The sequence below is a fragment of the Danio rerio genome, chromosome 1 (genome assembly GCF_052040795.2).
Source record: "Danio rerio strain M-AB ecotype USA chromosome 1, GRCz13ab, whole genome shotgun sequence".
NCBI classification, from domain to species: Eukaryota; Metazoa; Chordata; class Actinopteri; order Cypriniformes; family Danionidae; genus Danio; species Danio rerio.
In genome coordinates, this window is record NC_141021.1 from 17407093 (window position 1) to 17429861 (window position 22769).

At 37.1% G+C, this 22769-nt stretch overlaps 1 protein-coding gene and 2 long non-coding RNA genes across 4 annotated transcripts in view; 1 reads left to right on the top strand and 2 right to left on the bottom strand.

Moving 5' to 3' along the window:
• sgcz (sarcoglycan zeta) overlaps positions 1-22769 on the bottom strand; it is a 503764-nt gene that overhangs the window by 450000 nt on the left and 30995 nt on the right. The window lies entirely within an intron of this gene.
• LOC147846759 (uncharacterized) overlaps positions 1-22769 on the top strand; it is a 1232122-nt gene that overhangs the window by 317775 nt on the left and 891578 nt on the right. The gene's annotated exons all lie outside the window — the stretch shown is intronic.
• LOC147846763 (uncharacterized) lies at positions 1992-5159 on the bottom strand. The gene is made up of 3 exons (XR_015476489.1): positions 4422-5159; positions 2735-3495; positions 1992-2691 (listed from the first exon to the last, which is right to left on the bottom strand). It is a non-coding gene; the product is annotated as an uncharacterized LOC147846763 (long non-coding RNA).

Genomic DNA, 22769 nt, shown 5'->3' on the forward strand with positions numbered 1-22769 from the left:
CGCTATAGCACCTTTAGAGGTCAGAGGAGTGAAATTTATGTGCCCAGCACTTCACTAGCTGACCTCCGTTACACTCACCCCCCTAAACTTCACTCCCATCTGGGTCACAGCACCAATGTATCCCTGCCGGGCATACACTCCCCAACTCACTCTGAGTTAAGATCGAACCAGCAACTCTACACATGGAGATGCTAAAGACCATGGACAAGGAGGCTAAAGACCATGGCCTCTAACGTCTGTTGCTAGATCACCTTCAGAGGTCAGGGGAGTGAGGTTTACCTGCACAGCACTTCACTAGCTGGCCTGTGTTATACATACACCTTTTACACTTTAACTTTGTTATTGTTTTAGAACATGCTAGCTTTAAGACAACCCTAAAAGGATAGTTAACCCAAAAATGAAAATTCTGTCAGCGTTTACTCACACTTGTTTCAAACAGTTATGTGTTTCTTTCTACTGTCAAATATTAAAGAAGATATTTGGAAGAAAGATGGAAACATTTAACCATTGATTTCTATTGTATTTGTTTTTCCTACTATGGAAGTCAATGGCTACAGGTTTTTTTGAGGACTTTAAAGTGTATTTGAGACCAACGTACAAAAAAAAAAAGGAAAGAGATGTGCATTTAATGCTAGTCTGAATCCAGATAGACAGTTTAGTGACGCTATCTCTAACTCTAATCCGGTGAGAGCTAACGTAAACAACCAGTGAGCGCACATGCCATGATATCAGTTCCCAAACTCAGTCAGTCTGCTAAATCATCTCATATGTTCCTCAAAGCACTCACTTTAACAGCCTCCACATCGGCCGCGCTTTTCAACTCTCTCTCTCTCTTTCATTCTCCCTGTCTGCTTCCTAATCTTCTGCGGGTCTATTTAAGTTTAGATTCAGTAAAAGGCCAATAAAGAACCAGTTTAAATTCTTCATATTGAATACGCACACTCTATTACTATGAAAACTGATTTTATTGGCATGAGCTGCAGAGCGGCGGGGAAAAAAATAAATAAATAAAAGAAGAGGAAGGCACTCATCAGCCATATCAATTCACACAGTCTGAATTTCACAGAAGCCCCTTTCCCTCTGCTATGGAAAGTACAGCGTCTGGTCCTCAGAGAGAGTGTTTATTTGGCAGGTTTAGAGGTTTATGAGGCACAATGTAATTAAGGAGGCCTGGAGAGAGAGAATGCGCTGTGTGTCAGGATTGCGGTAGACTGAGATCTCATTATCACGAAGATGGTAAAGAAATGGTAACCCCGTTCTCTCACTCTTGGGCACCAATTTTGCCGTGTGCGAGAACGAATTGTCAGAATTACAGTCAAGCCTGTGATAATAACATTAAAGGTCCCCATAAGCAGGTCATGAGGCAGTCGGTTTATTTGCACATTGATATTTTACAGAACATAAGGCCAATAATTTACCAGTAGTTTATGACTGGATCGTTAAGGCACTCAGATCCGTTTTTGAAATGCTAAGCACCCGGGGATGTGAGCATGAAGCCTTCTTATAATGCTCACTTCTGTATAAAACTTCACCCAGGACAATTTTAGTATAGTAAAAGAATGCAAATGTCCACAGTTACTATTTGCAGTTCATTTTATGACACATAAAAATGTGTTCAAATGTGTATTTTTAAATTATATATAGTGGCTAATTTACATTTTCTTTTTACAGAGTGGCTATTTGCACTAGTTGGCAGAAGCTAATTACACTTACTTCACGTAAGATCACTCTAAAACTCGCAGAGTGCCTCAATTGGGGTCAAATGCTGGTCAAATTAAGGTGCGAATATTTGATTTTTGCGCGAGTAGAATCATGGGATCGATCAGACATTGGATGCAGTGAAGTGAATAAAAAAAAACGCCTTAAGTGGCTAATTTCTAGGTAAGTATAATGCTTTAAACATTTTTAAAGGCCATGGATGTTACAAGATGGTATAATGTGGTCAATCACATATCAATGTGATTGTTTGTTTTTTTGTTTGTTTGTTTTTTCATGAGGGTGGATTCCATAAACATGAAGCCAAATAGCTTGATGTATTTCTTTTAAATTTCAATGTGCAAAAACATCTGTGAGTCACGTAGAATGGCATGTCTATGTTTTGTAATGTTATGTTAATAATACGGATGACAAGAATTGTGATTTGCATTATTGAGTTGGCATGCCGCTGCAATATATAATAAAAAAACAGTTTATGTAACACAACTTGATGTGTTCTACCTGTATTACTTACAAACACACAATACTGTATGTGCAACGTAAAACTGACCCTTACCAATTGTGTACATATATTTTGCAGCCAGTTTAGACCAGTTATTTCATCCTCTCTGAGTTTAAAGTTTTTCAGAGTCATTTAGATTCAAGAATGAATTATTCAATTTTTCTCTCGCTCTCATGAAAGTATAGGCTTAAGTAAAAAGGTATTGCAAAACTGCATACAATTAACGAATAACAGCTATAGAAATTTAGGAACCTGGCCGAGCTATTTTTTAGTGCCAAAAAGGCGCATCTCTGTGGGTATGCAGAGCATGTGAGATTGTCTATGGGAGTGTTGACAGTTCACGCACGCATAGAACGAAACGGGTAAACAAGAGTGGACTTCCCACTACCTAATCCATTGCGGATGTTTCGTTATAATAGGCGGATACAAAATAGTGTAAAAGGATGATAATTATAGTAATTAAAAACATGTCACTAAATATATTTGGACGGCTGTTAATATACCTGGGTGGCTGACCCAAGTAAAGTCTATGTGAAGCCCTGCATTAGTTCTCTGGAATACTTGATTCTGATTGGTCAGTCATGACATTCGAAGGTATTTTTCACTCATTATTACATTTTTCTCTGGAATACTTGTTTCTATTTACTCAGTCATGGCATTTTAAATGTCATATTAAACTAACATATTTTTTAAGACATTAATTTTTTTTTCTCTCTCTGCACGCCTTATGTTTAATTAAATAAATCTTTATGTTGAATTAGGCGACGCGGTGGCACAATGGCTAGCACATTCACCTTACAGCAAGACAGTCGCTGATTCGAGCCTCCGCTGGGTCAGTTAGGATTTCTGTGTGGAGTTTGCATGTTCTCCCTGTGTTCACGTGGGTGTGCTCCAGGTGCTCCGGCTTCCCCCACAGTCCAAAGACATGTGGTACAGGTGAATTGGTTATGCTAAAATTGGCCGTAGTGTATGTGGAGTGTGTGTGGATGTTTCCCAGTGATAGGCTGCAGCTGGAAGGGCATCCGCTGCATTGAATATATGCTGGATAAATTGGCGGTTCATTACACTGTGGAGACCCCAGATTAACAAGGGGACTGAGCCAAAAAGAAAATGTATGAATGAATATGTTGAACTGCTTAGTACTGTGGAAAGTAACCATGTAATTAGTGGGATAATGTACATACAGCCATTTATTTTGCTGAATAAACTCCTTCAGCGGGCCGTTTTCTACTTGCTGTGTGCATTATCCCCTACATCAGGGATGTCAAACTCAATTCCTGGAGGGCCGCAGCCCTGCACAGATTAGTTCCAACCCTGCTCCATTACACTTACCTGTAGGTCAAACAAGCCTGAAGGACTTAATTAGTTTGATCAGGTGTGTTTAATTAGGGTTGGAACTAAACTGTGCAGGGCTGCGGCCCTCCAGAAATTAAGTTTGACATTCCTGTCCTACATAATAACCTGTCAATAGCAATACTCAAAACATACATCTCATGTGGGTACCACAACTATTAATACAGATAAAATAAAGAGACGAAAAATAAAATACATGTTAACCCCCAAGGGTCGAAGACAGCATACATTTATTTCGACTTAAAAGTGATCAGCTCTTTGAGAACAAACACTCCAAAAATAATTTGGCTGCTTGTTCAAACTACTTATTTAAAATGAGGTAAAACCACACAATTCTTGAGATTTTTGGGGGACAACTTAGGTAACTTTTAGGTTCAATTCACTTAAATGTGTTAACTTAATCGATTTTTGTTGGGACAACAGCAGTGAAGTATGTGGAACCCTGCATTTTTTAGTGACTGACCTATGTAATAACTAGAAAAAAATATCAATGAAGAAATTATGAAAGTGAATCAGGGTGAAATCAAAAATACTCTATTAGCTGTGCACTATATTCAAATCATGTTCTTATTGAAATGCACAGTATCAGAAGTATAAACATTCACAGATCCTCTTGTTTACCACAGAAGTGAAATATAGTTATTCAGGTTTGGAAATATAATTACTTTATGATGGATTCTGAGAGTTTAGAAGCACTACTTGGGGTTACTATGACAGTATTAAACAGTAAAAGAACCATTTAGGACAATGGTCTAGGCACCATTTGAATGTGCTTAAAATATTCTACTTGCTACTCAAGAATTTCAACATTTTAGTGCCTGAAAACTTTTTATTATTTCTATTAAGTTACTGGAGGAGCTGCGGAAGCCTGTTTTGGCCTCAGAGTAATAAAAACATAAAATAAAAAAGCTAATTGCTACTTTATTTTACATAATTGTACTTTATTTCCCACAAGGTGACTATGCATCTCACAATTGCAATTTCACTTCATGTAATTGCGACATACAAGCCATAACATTACCATTTAATATCTCGCAATGTGACCATTTCTTATATTTAAATGATGCTTAATCCAAGACCAAATTAGGCTTCATTGCAGAAACTCATAGCATCTTTTTTGCATTCCTCCCTTTTTAAAGCCACCTAAGTGTTCTCTAGTGGGATCTACAACTATGACAATCTAATCACCAAGAAGTGTGGTCTAAGCATCTATTCATTTTCACAGTCAACAAGCATTGAGATGGAGGAAAAAATGAATGGAAAAGCCACTTTTTTTAATCTCAACTATATAGACACTTGAATAATATGGTTTGGACGGCTTTAATTACAAATTGAGGGAAAACATGTTGTGGTGTCATATGAAGAAAGGTAGCTGTCCATTAGACAGAGTAAGAAATAGAGAGAGAGAGAGTTAGTGAGAGAGTGAGAGAAAGAAAATAAATAAGAGATAAGTGCATCTCTGGCACATTACAGAAAGTGAGACGCCACAGTTACGGGAAGTGTGGAAAAGAGGGTTTAGGCAATTCAATTGAACGCTCTTTCAAATCGAGTTTTTGATTATATATTTACTTATTTGTTTGTTTTCTATTGCCTGTGGGCTCAGCTCTACAAATAGGCATGTTATATTCATTGCATCTCAATCTCACTGTCTTTGAAATTCACCAAAAAAAAACAAACTTTTACACACATATCATCACATATGCTGGGATAAACGACATGTGTTGATGCTTTATGCGTAGGCTGCAGTGATTTATCAAATGCATGACCCATTAGTGTGTGTCACAATCTAGGAAATTATGTGATTATTCAACTCAACAAATTCAAATCTGAATGATGACGCTCTCGCTAAAAACCTTGCCAGATTTGCTCTAGTCTAAAAAGCTATTCAGATGAAGAATGTTGATTACGAGGGCCATTTTCTTTGAGACTGGAATCTAGCTGTGATATTGTGACTGAAGTCTGTCTGGGAGACCGGCCCAAATGGGAAGTGCATACTGTTAGATTTGTTCTGTGTACCTTTTATGATTGAATCTTGTTAGATTTATAAGATCCGACCTCAATGTGATCTTAGTTAAAAGCAAAGGTAGGCTGTGTGACTTTGAGAATCGTGTTTATTTTAATTAATATGACAAAGAAAACGATCTGCTAGAATCCTTGAGTAAACAACTACACGCATCCATCAAAAAATAATAAAAGACATTGACTAGTGGATTAAAGACAAAATGGTCAGAGGAAACTGAAATCAGTTAGTAGCATCTAATACAATGAAGTGCAGACATTTTAAAGGTTTGATTTAATTCTCCACTTTAGCTAAAGAACAACTGATAACATCATGCGGTGCTGTTACTGATTCTTCATTAGACATTTGTCATGCACAGCTGACAATCTCCATTTACACTGATCTACAAGAACAACTAAATATGCTGTATTATCCGGCCAGTGGTTGGCAAAGTCTTTGAAACAGACTCTGTTCTTTTTTTTCTTTTTCTTTTTTTGATGAAACCAATCTGCATTGGAGAAAGTCTTATTTGTTTTATTTCAGCTAGAAATAAAACAGTTTTTATTTTTTTAAACACCATTTTGAGGACAAAATTATTAGCCCCTTTAAGCAGTTTTTTTTTTTCGATTGTCCACAGAACAAACCATCGTTATCCAATAATTTGCCTAATTATCCTAACCCTAGTTAACCTAATTAACCTAGTTAAGCCTTTAAATGTCAATTTAAGCTGTATAGAAGTGTCTTGAAAAATATCAGGTCAAATATTATGTACTGTCATCATGGCAAAGATAAAATAAATCTGTTATTAAAAAACTATTAGTATAGTTATTAAAACAAATATGTTTACAAATGTGCTAAAAAAATCTTTTCCCCATTAAACAGAAATGGGAGGGATAAACAGGTGGGCTAATTGTTCAGGGGGCTAATAGTTCTGACTTCAACAGTACATGTCAACTTATACTAACCCAAAACCCAACCTAACTAATCTGAATTAGTTGGCATGTAGATGCAATGTAACATAAATTTAACAAACGGACTATCAAAATAAAGTGTGACCTATATATAATATGATCATATCTATATCAAAAGAAAATATTCTGAAGGCTGTCAAATTTAGGTGAAAATCTTAAAAATTGGCAACAAGTTTACCGTATAATACAGGTGCTATTCATTAAGTGATCTCAAGAATGTGTGGATGCAAAATTTAGTACGCAGAACTGTTGTCCAGTTTTAGTATAGGCTGTTTACTACACAGACGTCAGAGGAAAAGACCCAGAGACTGCACAAGCTTAAAACCAGGGTAGAAAAAAGCATATAACTTAGATTTTTATGTTTTTGAATGTAAAAAAACATGTGAACATTCAGTCAGATCTCACAAGCAAATGTAACTATTTTATGTACCATTATTAATGAACCTTAAATTAAGTTAAATTAATTGTCCACAAATTTGGACACCATAAATGAAAGGGTTAAAGTGAACTCTGTAAAAAATAAATAAATAAACAAATAAATAAAAACTCAAAAGCTGTCTATGAGTAAAACTGCACAAAGAAAAATTGTTTCACTCTGGCAGATGCAATCAAGTATTCCAAAAGTTTCATAAATGACAATTCATGTCCATAAATATTTGCAAAAACAACGAAGTAAACCTAACCACTGACTTAAAGCTGTTTTGAACCACATTAGCAACCACATTAGTTTACCTTCATTTTGCATTGCTTTTATCTGCCTTATCAGACCAGAAATAACTGAGCAGTTTTGTTTTTTTTTAAGAACGATGCACGATGGCGCAGTGGGTAGCACAATTGCCTCACAGCAAGAAGGTCACCGGTTTGAGCCTTGGCTGGGTCAGTTGGCAGTTTTGTTTCTTCCGTGTGCTCCGGTTTCCCCCACAAGTCCAAAGATATGTGGTATAGATGAATTGGGTAGGCAATATTGTTCGTAGTGTATGTGTGTGAATGCAGGAGTGTATGGGTGTTTCCCAGTGATGAGTTTCAGCTGGCAGGGCATCCGCTGCATAAAACATATGCTGGATAAGTTGGAGGTTCATTCTGCTGTGGCGACCCCTGATTAATAAAGAGACTAAGCAGAAAAAAAAAATAAACGAATGAATGAATGAATGCACAAAAGTTGTTCATTTCACGTAGAAACTGCAGTTAAATAAATGTTTACAGTCAGTACATTTTTGCAGTTTCACAAAAATTGTAGGTTAAATCATATCCAATAAGCATGTGTTGAAAAACTACTGTATTATGCATGCTGAACAGTAGTTGGCCATGTTGCCTACTTTTTTTTTTTGGCATGTCTCTTTTCAAGAACAACAACAACGAAAAGGCAATAAAAGTAAAACAGCAACCCAAAGTTTCTGTCATTTTAAGGACTTTGGAGGCTGAGATTCATTGAAATGAACTAAAGCTGAATATGCGTAGGAACAAAAGACATATACTGCACTCACTGAATGTTATTCCAGACATCAAGATCAGGACAAAAACCACACAGGGTGCAGCTAAGTAAAGAGTTCAGTTATTAGGTTACACAACTGTGGCTGGTCATTCAATAACACAGCTTAAAACAGTCACATAATGGACGATGAGGTGTTATTTCAGCAGCGTAAATGGGTTAGTGTACCCATTTCAATGATATAAGCATTTATAGCACCATTGTCCTTTGCAATTTACTGTCCACGGTCAGAGCTTAGCTTGTGAAATGGTAAATATTTTGCTCTAGAAAGAACTCTCTATATACAGTATAAAGCAAGACAGACAATAAGAAGCTCCACAGAAAAAAAAAGTACTGAGACATGAAGCTGATTGTTGTGCATCATTTTTTCAAGTTATTCATTTTCATGCACTTCTAAATTTAAAGAAGTGAACAAAATAAGTTAATTTAAGTGCACAAACTGCTATGCAATCATTTGACTACATTAACATCACTGCAGTGTTATACGGTAGAAGAAGTAGGTTTGTAACACCCCCCCCCCCCCCCCCCCCCCCCCCTCAAACAGCCTTTTTACAACCCATATTGATCCATACTGTTTAAGAATTCAACCCAAGGGCTTGTGGGTAATTAATGCTGGCTTTAAAGCAAACATCATCGTTCTTCAGGAAAATGTGTTTGGTTTTAGGGTTTTGGAGTGAGAGGAAGAAGAAGAAAAAAACAAAGAGGGAGGGAGCACATAACTGCTTAAAAACACACTGACATGTACAGTGTTTGTGTGTATGTAGGTGTGCATATACTTTGTACAGCTTCAGGCTTTTAGGACTAAATAAATATCAAGTTAACTCGGTTTAAAGATTTTAAAAAAGTCCATAATGGCTCAATTCATTTTCATTTACAGGTACAGAAAACAGATGAAGATAGCAAGTTTTTTAAACCCTCCTATTAAGCTACAACTTTGGTAACAGTTTTTAATTTCTGGGCCTTTAAATTTCTTGACCCCGGCAAGTTGAGATTCCAAAATGTTTATTTTATTTTATTGAACTTTATTTTATTTATTTATTTTATTTATTTATTTATTTATTTATTTATTTATTTATTTATTTATTTATTTATTTATTTGTTTGTTTGTTTGTTTGTTTGTTTGTTTGTTTGTTTGTTTGTTTGTTTGTTTGTTTGTTTGTTTGTTTATTTCCATCCATTCATTTATCTGTCTGTCTGTCTGTCTGTCTCTTTATTTAATTGTAATTTTTAGCAACTAAAAGGCTTTGTCTAGGGTAGTTTATGCCATGGTTGACTACTTAAACACCGCTAGATAGCCCTCAAATCCCTCCCCCACAACCTGCCCCTAATACATCCACATTGCTAAATTACCTAATATTGGAAAAATGTATGTATTTGATGTTTTTATATGTCTACATACTTTTGTAGCTTGTAAAATTGGGAAGGAAGAATCATTTGTTTTATGAAGGATAGAAACACTAATTATGTTTGAAAAACAAATACAATTTCCAACATTAGGAGGGAATTTATTTTTAAACAAGCCGGAAGCAAGTCGTCAAGATTTCATCTCAAGGGATAACAGACACACTAATAATGCAAAGTTTTAAAAGGTAGATGGCATTTTTCAATAAATTGCACTCCTGTAGAAGACACCTACAGTACATGCATTTTACACCTAATTCCAAAGTTTTATGTTGAATTCTACAGTTAAAGAAACGAAATTGTCAACTGTCTACTGTCAAAATTATTATTAATAATAATAATAATAATAATTATAGTAATTACTCGTGTTATCATGAAAAATACAGTTTATCATATCACAAAATCACAGAAATGTAAAATAAATAATAATATGTAGTACTATATGCCAGATGTAATACTCATCTTATCATATATTGAGTGTAGGACATGCACAACATGTATCATTCACACACACAAAAAAAAATAAATAAATAAATAAATGGAAGAATGCAGTGTGTAAAACTAAACTAAAACGGTGGGCCGAGACAACAATCCTCAGGGTTTTTTAACTTGCTACCATCAAACTCAACTAGAATCCATTGTGATTTCCCCTCAAGATATAATACACCACTATTTTGCTTAGAACCATGTTCAAACTCACTCATGTTTCTTCCCATGAATGCTAGAAACAGGTTCTAAAACAGATCTACTGTTTTTGAAGAAATCACATGACAAAATACTCCAACTCACAAACACAACGGCTAACGAAAAACTACTAAATAGTAACTGGCTCCTTGAGAATTAAAAAGGAAAGTCCAAGCTTGTAGTTAAAAATCTTCTTTAAGTCCCACAAACACTCACCCACAGCAGCACGCTCTCACTGCTCCCTCTCAAGATTTTGACAGTAGATTAAACCACAGCCACTCATCAAAGCTTCCTATATGCCTTGATTTCTGCGACTAATTCAGAGCTGCTCTGTGCATCTGTGTGAATGTGTGCGTGCGTGTGTAAGAGAGAGAGTGCTTGTAGGGTCACAATACATCAGGTTTGAGTATAATCTTGTAATGGCCCAGATTGTTTCAGATTTATACCTCCTAGTGTTGGACGCTTCTCAAGAGGCGGCAATTCAATAATTGATTCAGACAGAGTAGAACCTCTCGGTCTCTTAAAATGATTGAGGTAGGGTATGGTTGGAGAGAGAGAAAGAGAATTAGGCAATAGCCCTTCAACAAGGCTCACTTAGTTGTGAGGTGGCTGAGGAGAAGAATAATGACAAGCGTTTTATTGTAACACGATGTCATGAATTTAGTCATCCAAAAACAGAAACTTGTACCAAAGACTCTGTTCGTCTTCCAGTGCTCAGTCTACTGCGACTGTAATAACAGTGACATAAATGAGGTCAGTCAGCAAAAGCATGACTGAAATTCCCCTTCAACTGTTATCATTGGTTGCAAGTGAATTATATTTTGCAATGCAGCAGATGTTAGACTTTCATTACTGATGGAATAGTTAAAATACGCTTTGCAATGTAAGCAAATAAATACAACTTTACATAAAAATTAACGGTTATTTTAATAATCTAAAAATACTCGGGTGGGGGTGAAAAACACATCCTGGAACCCTGGAAGAAAAATAAATATTATCAGCATTAATAATAATAATAATAATAATAATAATAATAATAATAATAATAATAATAATAATAATAATGTTGTTGTTGTTTATTAATTAATTATTATAATAATTCTATAGTAATAATAGCAGCAACATGTAAAAGTGATTTCTGATAGATTTTGTAGCTATGAAGACTGGGATAAGGACTTTCACTTGGACTACACTTCCCACAATGTTCTGCATCTCACAGCTGAAACAGTTTACTAATCTGGACATTGACACATACACACAACTGCTGATCATTTACATTGATTATAAGTACGTTTTTTTACGTTTTTATAAGTACGTTTCCATTTTTTTTTTTCTTTTCTGTAACAATGAGTGGCAATAAAGATGAAGTTCCAGTTAGAAATGCTCAAAATAGCAGATTAACCGTTAACCGAAAGGGTGCATTTTAATCAATGAATGGTATCTGTTAAATGATTAAAAAAATATTATAAAATCAGATGCTAAAGACATAATCTTTAATGATTTACAATGAAAATGTTGACAAGTAAAAGTGCGGAAAACAGCCACAACTTGATGTGCAAAACAAGTTCTATTAGGTTGGGTTGCCCAAACTTGGTCCTGGAAAGCCAGTGTTCAGCAGATTTTAGCTCCAACCCCAATTAGACACACCTTTATCAGCCAATCAAGCTCTTTTTATGTATAAAAACTTCCTGTCAGTCATGTTAAAGCAAATTAGAGCCAAACTCTGTAGAACACCAGCCATCAAAGCACTGAGTTTGGGCACCCTGACTTTAAAAGAACACTCTACTCTTTGAAAAATAGGCTCATTTTACAACCCCTTGTAGGTAAACAGTTGAGTTTTACCAATTTTGAATCCATTCAGCTGATCTCTGGGTCAGGTGGGAGCACATTTACCTTAGCATAAATTATTAAATCAAATTTCAGAAAACCAAGAACCAAATGACCATTAGCATCATGCTAAATGAAAAAAAGTTTTGACATTTCCTTCCTATTTAAAGCTTTACTGTTTAACTTCTCTGTAGTTAAAGAGAAGTTGTGTGTAACAGAAAATGAAAGTTGTTTTTTCTACAACAATATGGTTATGAAATGTACTCTCATTCTGACATAATAATCAAGGTTCTGCTGTATTATAGCTGCAGCATGCGTAATGATATTACACAGTGCCTGAAAGCTGTCTAACTTATGTCAATATAACCAACGTAACCACCCACTTAGACAGGGTGTTTGCCTTGTAACCATGTAGACAGTTGTCCATTTGTGATGATTCAGAACATATTTATTTAGACCCCGTTTACACTGCCTGTTAAATGTGACCCGATTACGATTTTTTGGCTCATATGTGACACAGATCGGATCTGTTCTATGAACAGAAAAAAAAAATAAAAAAACGCATGCATTCAGATATTTAGAGATCAGTTTCAGGCCTACTTTTTATGTGGTATATGTGTATAGGTTCGGCATATTCGCATATTTCCACAAGACTATTTCTTCCATCGTGGCTGGTGTGGCGCAGATGCTAGAACCCGCCTTTACGCATGCATGATATCGTTAATTTTATAGCAAGTGTAAACGCATGAATCGAATATTAATCACAATTAAAAGAACATTTAAATGGACTGGCAAAAAAAAATTGGATGTAGGCAACAAATTGGAATTGGGCATCAAGACCAGACAGTTTAAATGTGGCATATTTATCTGAACCAGAATACATGGAAGTTAGTAAATTTTCAGGCTCTGCACAATATCATTGAGCCTGCTGCATCCATGGTATAGCAGCAAAGTACTTTAATGCCACAATGGGAGTATAGCTCAAAGCCATATCGGCCTAGTACACGATGTATCTACAGAATAGTCAAGCATTAAATTGAAAACTACCGTAGCACCTTGGTCTTTTTTGAGTGAGATGCTAATGGCCTAAGTGGAGAGTTCTTTTAACATACATTGAAAACTTTTAAGATCACAAAACATAATTTGGGGAACCAAAAAAAAGTGAAAACCTATTGTTTCTTTCTGGCAGACTCATTTTAAGAATGTGAGTTTCTACCTAACTTTGTAGAGCAAATGTGGGTGTCTTTGCAAATCTGAGCACAGTTTGTGACATTTCGAAGAGCACTTTTGAAGCTCTAAAAAAGACAGCGTGTCCTAACCTGAGCTCCTAAAGATAAGCAATTTATGTGTCCAGACTGAACATGTGGTACAAGACAGCACAATAACATCCAATCAGAGCATATTTCACAGCATTGTCATTGTAATGCAGGAACTGATGAGCAATGCAACTTGACAACTCACCAAAAAAGAAGATATATCAATTGACAAATATCACTGCTGATTAGGACAAAAGCTCACATACATGAAAGAATGAGCTTTTATCACTTCCTTCTTTCTTCTCTCTGCAATCAAACAATCAGAAGCATTCGTCTCCTCTGTTGTCGGAGGGCTGTTAGTGAGACACTCACTGGCTGATATTACCACCAGAAAGGCTTAAAGATCGATTCGACCAAATCCTCACTTAAGTGAGTTGCATCAAGATATCCCCTCACATACATAATGTCATCAAAAAGCAGCACAGAAGCTATTTTTGCTCACAAATACAAACTCTTTAAATCTCTAAAGCTGATCCCTACTTTATCAGATGAAGGTTGAGCTCCTACTAGAAAAACTGACCGGGGGACAAATTGAATACAGCCTGTGGGAATAAAATACAGATAAACAAACCAATATTACAATACATGATGTCAATAGTTTTGTTTTTAGTTGATGCATGATGATTATTTTGTGTAAACCTCCTGAACTGCAAATTTCTCTACACTCTGTTAGTTAAAACTATTGTACTTATTGAAATGAATTGAAAAAAACACAATTCTAGAGTTTTTTGGGGGACAATTTAATTGTTTTATGTTCAATCCACTTAAATTTGTAAAAACTAATAAGTTACCTTAATTCCTTTATGTTGTCCCAGGACAACTCAATCCTGTAGAATCCAGCATTGTTTACAGTGTACACTGGTAAAAATGCTGGGTTCCACACAATTCCTTCCTTCTGTCCCAACACTGCAAGTTAAGTTAAATTAATCGTGTTGGTGCCAGTGGTGTAGTGGTTGGTGCGTTCACATATGCACTCGTGTGCTCACGGCGACCTGAGTTCAATCCTATGCCGATCCTTGCCCTCTCTCTGCTCCCCATGCTTTCCTGTCAATACTTTATACTGTTCTGTCCATTAAAGGTGAAAACCTTGAAAATATAATATTTAAAAAAATAAGTTACATTAATTGTTTTTACAAAAGTGTAAAAAAAAGTGGTTTAACAAAGCTTAAATGTACTAAAACAGTGACTTTGGAAGACCAAATTCTGGATTTAAGTGAAAATAAATAGTGTGTCGATTAGTTTATAATCTAAAAGCAATTTGAAAAAAAGACTACAATAAGCTCAATGTGACTGTTCTGGAAAACCAGGTTTGTTTACCATCTTATTTCTAGTAAGTATTTTCTATAATAATACTAATAATAATAATAAATAAATAAAGAGCAAGTTTTTTTTTTTTTTTTGTTTTTAATTAAGAAAGGTGGATGAGGATCATTGAATGTACAATTTCAACTCTGAATATACAAAAAAAGTAGTTGTAATTAAAACCCCAGACAGTAGTTGCCAGTAAAACCAATAAAGGCTACAAATAGCAGAGAACTACCAATATTCACCTTGAATGCAATGCTCAAAAACAATGCATGAGTAATGCAGTTCTTTTAAAGAAATAAAGATTAATTAATTTATTATTAGTATTATTATTAATACACACTCTACCATCAAAACCATTCATGAAATTCATTGAAAGCCTGCAGAAAAACCACAAGACTTGGTTCAATAAACACAAAGAGGCCAGTCAATAAACAATAAATAAGCACAACAAATTGATCTGCCATCACACATGAACAAAATCAACGAACAAACAAATTAAACCAAAACCCTTCACTTCCAAATGTGTGCTTGCTAGGAAAAAAGATGGTAAAAAATCGAATAAACCACAAAACATTTTTTTTTTTTTTGGTTTCAGCTTAGGTTTGCTTGAACTGAGTAATATATTAATCTCACTCACCTGCACGCTGGCTGGCAAGCCTATATCGTTCTTTTGTGGTTGTGGCCATGAAAGCTGTACAGCTCAATATTGCCAACTAATGAACTGGCAGGGTTATGTCACAATTAAAAGGGGATTTTGCTATATGGATGGAGAGTTCTGCTAAAATTGTGTTTTTGTTCTGGCTTTAAAATAAGGCATTTGAAATTGACATAAAAAACACTAATATATTACAGTACAAAATAAATGATTATATAAAAAAAAATAAAACGCATAATACATTTATTTAAAACTTTAATTATATTTATTTAAATGTAATTATATTTAAAACAAGAAGATAAACACAGAAAGGAATATTTAACATTTATATTGTACAATACAATACACAATACAAGCCGTGGGAACAGAATGAGGCCACCGCGTAAGTGTATTCACCTGTACCGTGCACCGGCCCCGAAACCCATGGATAGAGCTCTGGACTATTAGAGGAGGAATGATGGCAAAAGAAGCCGAGAGAAGACTGGGCCTGGACAGATTGTTTTATTTTTGTTTTCAGTTTGATGGCAGTCTCCTTGAGGAGCTGCCGTCCGTTTGTTTTGGTTTAGAAGGCAGTCTCCTTGAGGAGCTACCGTCTCTTTTATTAATAAATATTTTAAAACTTTGTCGGTCCTCCACCAACTTTATCCTGGCGGCCAGAGGGCCGTAAACTTCATTACAAGCACTAATCATGGGTTTTTGGAAATGTCCTTCTATACAGTGTGCAACACAGCTCTAAGAATCTTTAAGACTTGTTTAAATGATTCGTCATTCGTTCTGATCTTTTATCTATTCGTGTCGACGTCGTCACAAAACAATATGAAAGTCTGAATCCAGTAAAATGTTAATGCGTCTTTCACTTCAAACACTAGCGGGTGTGTCTGGTACTGATCGTGACTGAAGATGAGCAAACATTAATGAGTTAAAGTTGATAAATACAATTATTTACTTTGCAACGGGGATTCGTCTGTTGTTTGTTACAGAAAGGATCCAAAAACACTATTGATGTATGGGACTTTGTCAGATCTTGACAGGAACTTTATCAGTACACAGTTCATGGGCCAGTTTCTTCCTCCACTTCACAAGTGTAAGTAATTGCGATTAAAATGGCTGCCTCCATGTTTTCTCTAGCTTGCAATATATGTACTTAATTGTGTTATGTTACATGTAATCACTCCACATGGCTTGTACTGTATCCGGTTAACTTTTTATATTGACATATCTTATTGATGAAAACTTGACACATGCGTTTGTCAGCTCGCAATCTTCTGCTCACTATCAACTGTTACTACACATGTGCGGCGGTCAAATTTCAAGTTAGTTCAGTTTTTGTCACTGTGTGGATTAATACTGAATGTGTGCAGTTTGTTCTAATGGTTAAGAATAGAGCAATATGCTGGTGTTTAACTGCATTGCTTTAATGCTCTCCTACATTGGGCTCACACATACACTCTGCACTCTGACTACTTCAACAATGTTGATAAGCCATTGTGGGCGTTTCTCTCTGTTTAACGCTGAACGCAGTCAACCAATAGCAACACTCGGTCATTGGACCAATCAGCACAGATTACATTCGTGCTAAGGGTTTTGGGAACAATTTAATCGCTGAACATCATATGGGAGTCAGGATAATTTGGTAAAATAAATGCACAATATAAGACAATGAAAGTGTTTTTTGACCTTGCATGCATATCAGCCTATAGTTGGAGACCTCCAAAATCAAAATATGACCCTTTATAATGCAAAATAGGAGCTTTTAAAATGGATAATTCACCCAAAAATCCAATTAGTATCATTCACTCTCCCTTTACGTGTTTTCATCATTTTTATCCTTTGACTTCCATATTATGTATTATGGAAATCAGTAGTTACAGGTTTTCAGCTTTCTTCAAAATATCTTATTTTGTGTTTAACAAAATAAAGGTTTCTAACCACTTAAGGGTGAGGTGAGTAAATGGTGTGTACATTTTCATGTCCGGGGTGGTAGGCTCAAAAGTCTGTTATCATACATCCATGTGGTTAATCAGCTATACTAATAGAGAAGACTTCAGATCCGGACCTGTTTTCACATTACTGTGATGGTTGGGTTTAGGGTTGGGGTAGAGGTAGAGGTAGCTGTTAATAAAGTACAATTATTGCGAAATTTACTAAATAATATAAATAATTATTGTTAACCTCCAGCCGTAGCCATAATAACATAATTACAGCCTTCTGAGCCTACCAGTAGGCACAGAAGGTCACTACTGGCCCATATCTATCAGCTGATAACCAATGATAACGTCCATTTAATCGAGTGATAACACTCAAAGTGGCTGTCTTTACTTTAGTTCATGTCCCATTAATTTAAAGTACAGTCACACTTGTTTAAAACAAAATTCAGTTCAATAAACAGAATAAAATGTGAATTTAAGCTCTGCATTTTCATAAATCAACATAGTTGGTTATTAAACAAAGGACAACATAAATATCCTTGATCTTAAACCATCTTCTACAGCAAGAAAAAGTAAAGTAAAAAAAAATAATAATGTTGGAGGAGCAACTACAGCACCTCACAATAATGCTGAGGCCAAGGCTTCCGAAGCATTTGGGAACAGCAGCCTTCTCTGTTTGACCTGCCTTCAGCGTATTTTGTTTGTTTCTGTTTGTTAGCACTGCACCGCCTCGGCAGGCAAAGGTTGAGACCGTGAGAGCTCACCAAGTCAGGGTCGTGAGGGAGACTGCTAGGGGGGGAAGGGAGCAAGGGGTGATCAACAGCGTTTCTTATCCACCTTTATTTTCTCGACAAAGCCACTCATCTTCCTGTCACTGCTAGAGAGGAGAAAGGGGGAGTATGCTGTTCTTTTTTTCCGCTTCTTCCTGCCTTTGCTCTCTCTCTAACTCTGTGTCTCTTGCTCACATCCCCTATTTTAATAGAGAGAGCACACAATAATGCTCTTCTGTAGGAGGGAATTGGAAGACTTAGACAAGTGTAGGGGGAGAAAGAGACAGACGGAAAGGTTGAAAGAGATAGTGGGGCGTATGGAGAGTGGAAATGAGGCAACTGCTGGAAAGAGAGGAGGAATGTACGATGCAGATGATAACAAAAGAGGGAGGAAGAGATGATGAGAGAGACAAAAAAAGATTGCTGGAGAGAACTGTGGGCTGTAGCTACAAGGGGCCATCGAGCAGATTCTATTTCGAGGCGCTGCTTAAGTTGAGGTCAGTGCTTTCACTGCCAGACCGGAATGGTAATTAGAATGCAGGCGGATCACAGGGGGAATGGAACCAAAGAGCACTCTAATTCATACTTGCACTGCCAACCTGAAGCAAACATGTAGCGGAGGAGGTTGTGAACCAATAAGAGTTGCAGTTGGGGCAAACACCTCCAATGGGGTTCCACCATAACGTGTTTTCCCCAATTGGAGGCTAATGGGGAATGCCGTTATCCAATAAAGGCTTGCTTGTATGATCAAAGGATTTTTGTGTGACATTAAAATCAAACGAGGAGGTGAGTATCAGAAGGGATTAAAAAAAAGGTGGGATATGAAAGACTAGACAGATTAAAGACGAGAGATTATGTTAAAGGTTGTTCAGCCAAAAATGATAATAATAACAATAATAATAATAAAGTAAAATTCTCATCATTTAATTGCCCTCAAGTTGTTCCAAATCTGGGGTGCATTTCCCAAACAATGACATAACTTGCAGCTGAACTATTATAGTAGATTGCATGATTTGGAAAAAGAACTGTTTCCCAAAACCGTAGTTTTTTAATCGCAGATCCATCGTTTGTTAACCACATTAATTATAACATAAAATGCCCATAATAACATTCTAAACAGGTTGGAGTAACAACTTCTTTATAGAAAACCCCCATTGTTTTTTGTGCAAATTATATTGTTTTTGTATGCACACGCATTAAAAATGTAAAAACGTGCACTCGTTTTCCATATTAATTAAACTATATTCAAACGTGACATATATGACCTTATTGAGAATATTCCATATGAAATCACTAAGCAAACAAGTATTCTAGTCTCATATATAAATCATATAAATCAATAATGGTTGTTGGCTATTTATTAAGAAATGAAAAAAAAAATTCTACCTAATAAAAATAATAATAATACATAAATAAATGAATAAATAATAATAATAATAATAATAATAATAATAATAATAAAAATAATAATAATAATAATAATAATAATATTGTTATTATTAATATTATTAATATTATTACTAATAAAACATATTAATAATAATAATTAATTCATTAATTTTCTTTTTGAGGCTTAGTCCCTTTATTAATCTGGGGTTGTCACAGGCGAATGTACCGCCAACTTATCCAGCAAGTTTATGCAGCGAATGCCCTTCCAGCCACAACCCATCACTGGGAAAATAATAATAATAATAAGAAGAAGAAGAAGAAGAAGAAGAAGAAGCAAAAGAAGAAGAAGAAGAAGACCTTTTTTAATAATGTGCTATTCTAAAACCTAAAGCGCTACATCAACAGAAAAATTAAACATGCAATAAAATACAAGTAAACATAAAAAAATTAATATTTATATATGATTGTTGTTATTATTATTATTATTATTGTTATTATTATTATTATTATTATTAATGGGGTTTGCCATAGGCAAAGTCCATTCTTACTATTGTGGTTTATTATTCTGTCTTCTTCTTCTTCTTCTTCTTCTTCTTCTTCTTCTTCTTCTTCTTCTTCCGTACACTTTTTCGGCGCGTAACTAGTCCCGCAGCTTTCGTCCCAGACCCTTGAAAGTGGGCTCAAATCGTGCGGCTTTATCGGGAATGGTGTGCTATGACTTTTGTAAGGGGTGGGTGGTTTTGGGGCCCCGCAGGGGCCCCAAAACCACCCCCCAAAACGCATTGACTTAACATTACGCCCAACTTTGACCGATTATAGCGCCAAGTGTGAAATTCATAGAAATATGGGATTCACATCATCTGTAGGGGGTTGCAGCCTAAGTGAGAACATACCCCGCAAGGGGGTATAAGTTGCACCCCTTGGGCTCTAGGACGTCCCAAAGTGCTCCCATTGACTTACATTGGCCCATTGACTCCCATTCATTTTCTAGACACTCGTAGATACTATTCCCGGAAATCGCCGTAGCGCCAACAGTGAATATCGTAGAGACATGGGATTCGCGACATCTCGAAAGGGTTATAGGAGGCTTCAAACCACACCCCGAAAGACGGTTAATGTTGTACCCCTGGGGAGCTAGGACGTCCCAAAGTCTCCCTTGACTTTACATGGAGCCGAACTTTAACCAATCACTGCGTCCATTGTGAATTTCATAGAAATATGGGATTCACAACATCTGTAGGGGGTTGCAGCCTAAGTGAGAACATACCCCGAAAGGGGGTATAGGTCGCACCCCTGGGGCTCTAGGACATCCCAAAGTGGTCCCCATTGACTTTACATTGCCCATTGACTCCCATTCATTACATTGACTCCCATTATAAATGTCATATGTCAATCACAGTACATGGCAGTGTCATACTGACTTGGGGGTTGTCTTATTTGACTTAGGCAACCAATCAGCATCTCAATGTGATATTTGACCTCACAAGCCACGCCCCCCCAAACCACTTAAAGACCCTTAATAACTGCCCTATTGACTTAACATGGGGTGGGACGTCCCATTGCAGATCCCATTGACTTCCATTATAAATGTCACACATCAATAACATTACATAGCAGTATCGTAGAGACATGGGGGTGGGCTCATTTGACTCAGGCAACCAATCAGCATCACTCTATGATAATGAAGCTCACAAGCCACGCCCCCAAATTGATCCCATTGACTTCTATTATAATAAGGCTAGATGCATATCTTTTCATTGCAGTGTCATATAGGCTTAGGGATTGGCTCATTGGACTCAGACAACCAATGAGCATCTCAATATGGTAATGAAGCTCACAAGCCACGCCCCCAAACTGGTCCCATAGACTGCCATTGTAACTGGTCTACATGCATATCTTTGCTTAGCAGTGTCCTATTGACTTGGGGGTTGGCTCATCTGACTAAGACAACCAATGAGCATCTCAATATGATAATGAAGCTCACAAGCCACGCCCCCAAACTGGTCCCATAGACTACCATTATAACTGGCCTAAATCCATATCTTTACATAGCAGTGTCATAGAGACATGGGGGTTGGTAAATTTGACTTAGACAGCCAACCACATTCAACTTCACTCTGTAACCTCGCCCATAGCAACAAAACAGAGTACCCTAGCAACCATTCATCAACAGCTATATCTCAGCATCGGAACATCGTAGAGACTTGGGGATTGGCTCGTTTGACTCATGCTAGCAAACGGAACTTCCTATATGCTACACATGCTAGCAGTGACTAGCTACATGCTAATATTGACTAGCCAAGTACTGTAACTTGCTAGAAATGCTTACTAAGTATAATTATTTCATCAGGCATGTATGTTAGGCTTGCCTAGTAACCACCCAGGGTACCCTAGCAACTGCCTAGCAACCACCAAAATTACCCTAGCAACCGCCTAGCAACCACCTAGCAACCGCCTAGTAACGCCTTAGTAAGGGCCTAGCGACCACTCAGGACACCCAAGCAACCGCCTAGCAACGCCTTAGCAACCACTTAGAATACCCTAGCAACCACCTAGCAACCACCTAGCAACACCTTAGCAACCACCTAGCAACCACTTAGGACACCTTAGCAACCGCCTAGCAACACCTTAGCAACCACCTAGCAACCACTCAGAACACCCTAGCAACCGCCTAGCAACCACTAAGAACACCCTAGCAACCACCTAGCAACACCTTAGCAACCACCTAGCAACCACTCAGAACACCCTAGCAACCACCTAGCAACCGCCTAGCAACCACTCAGAACACCCTAGCAACCACCTAGCAACACCTTAGCAACCACCTAGCAACCACTCAGGACACCCTAGCAACCACCTAGCAACACCTTAGCAACCACCTAGCAACCACCCAGGACACCCTAGCAACCACCAAGCAACCACTCAGGACACCCTAGCAACCGCCTAGCAACCACATAGAATACCCTAGCAACCACCTAGCAACACCTTAGCAACCACCTAGCAACCACTTAGGACACCTTAGCAACCGCCTAGCAACACCTTAGCAACCACCTAGCAACCACTCAGAACACCCTAGCAACCGCCTAGCAACCGCCTAGCAACCACTCAAAACACCCTAGCAACCACCTAGCAACACCTTAGCAACCACCTAGCAACCACTCAGAACACCCTAGCAACCGCATAGCAACCGCCTAGCAACCACTCAAAACACCCTAGCAACCACCTAGCAACACCTTAGCAACCACCTAGCAACCACTCAGGACACCCTAGCAACCACCTAGCAACACCTTAGCAACCACCTAGCAACCACTCAGGACACCCTAGCAACCGCCTAGCAACCACATAGAATACCCTAGCAACCACCTAGCAACACCTTAGCAACCACTTAGGACACCTTAGCAACCGCCTAGCAACACCTTAGCAACCACCTAGCAACCACTTAGGACACCTTAACAACCATTCAG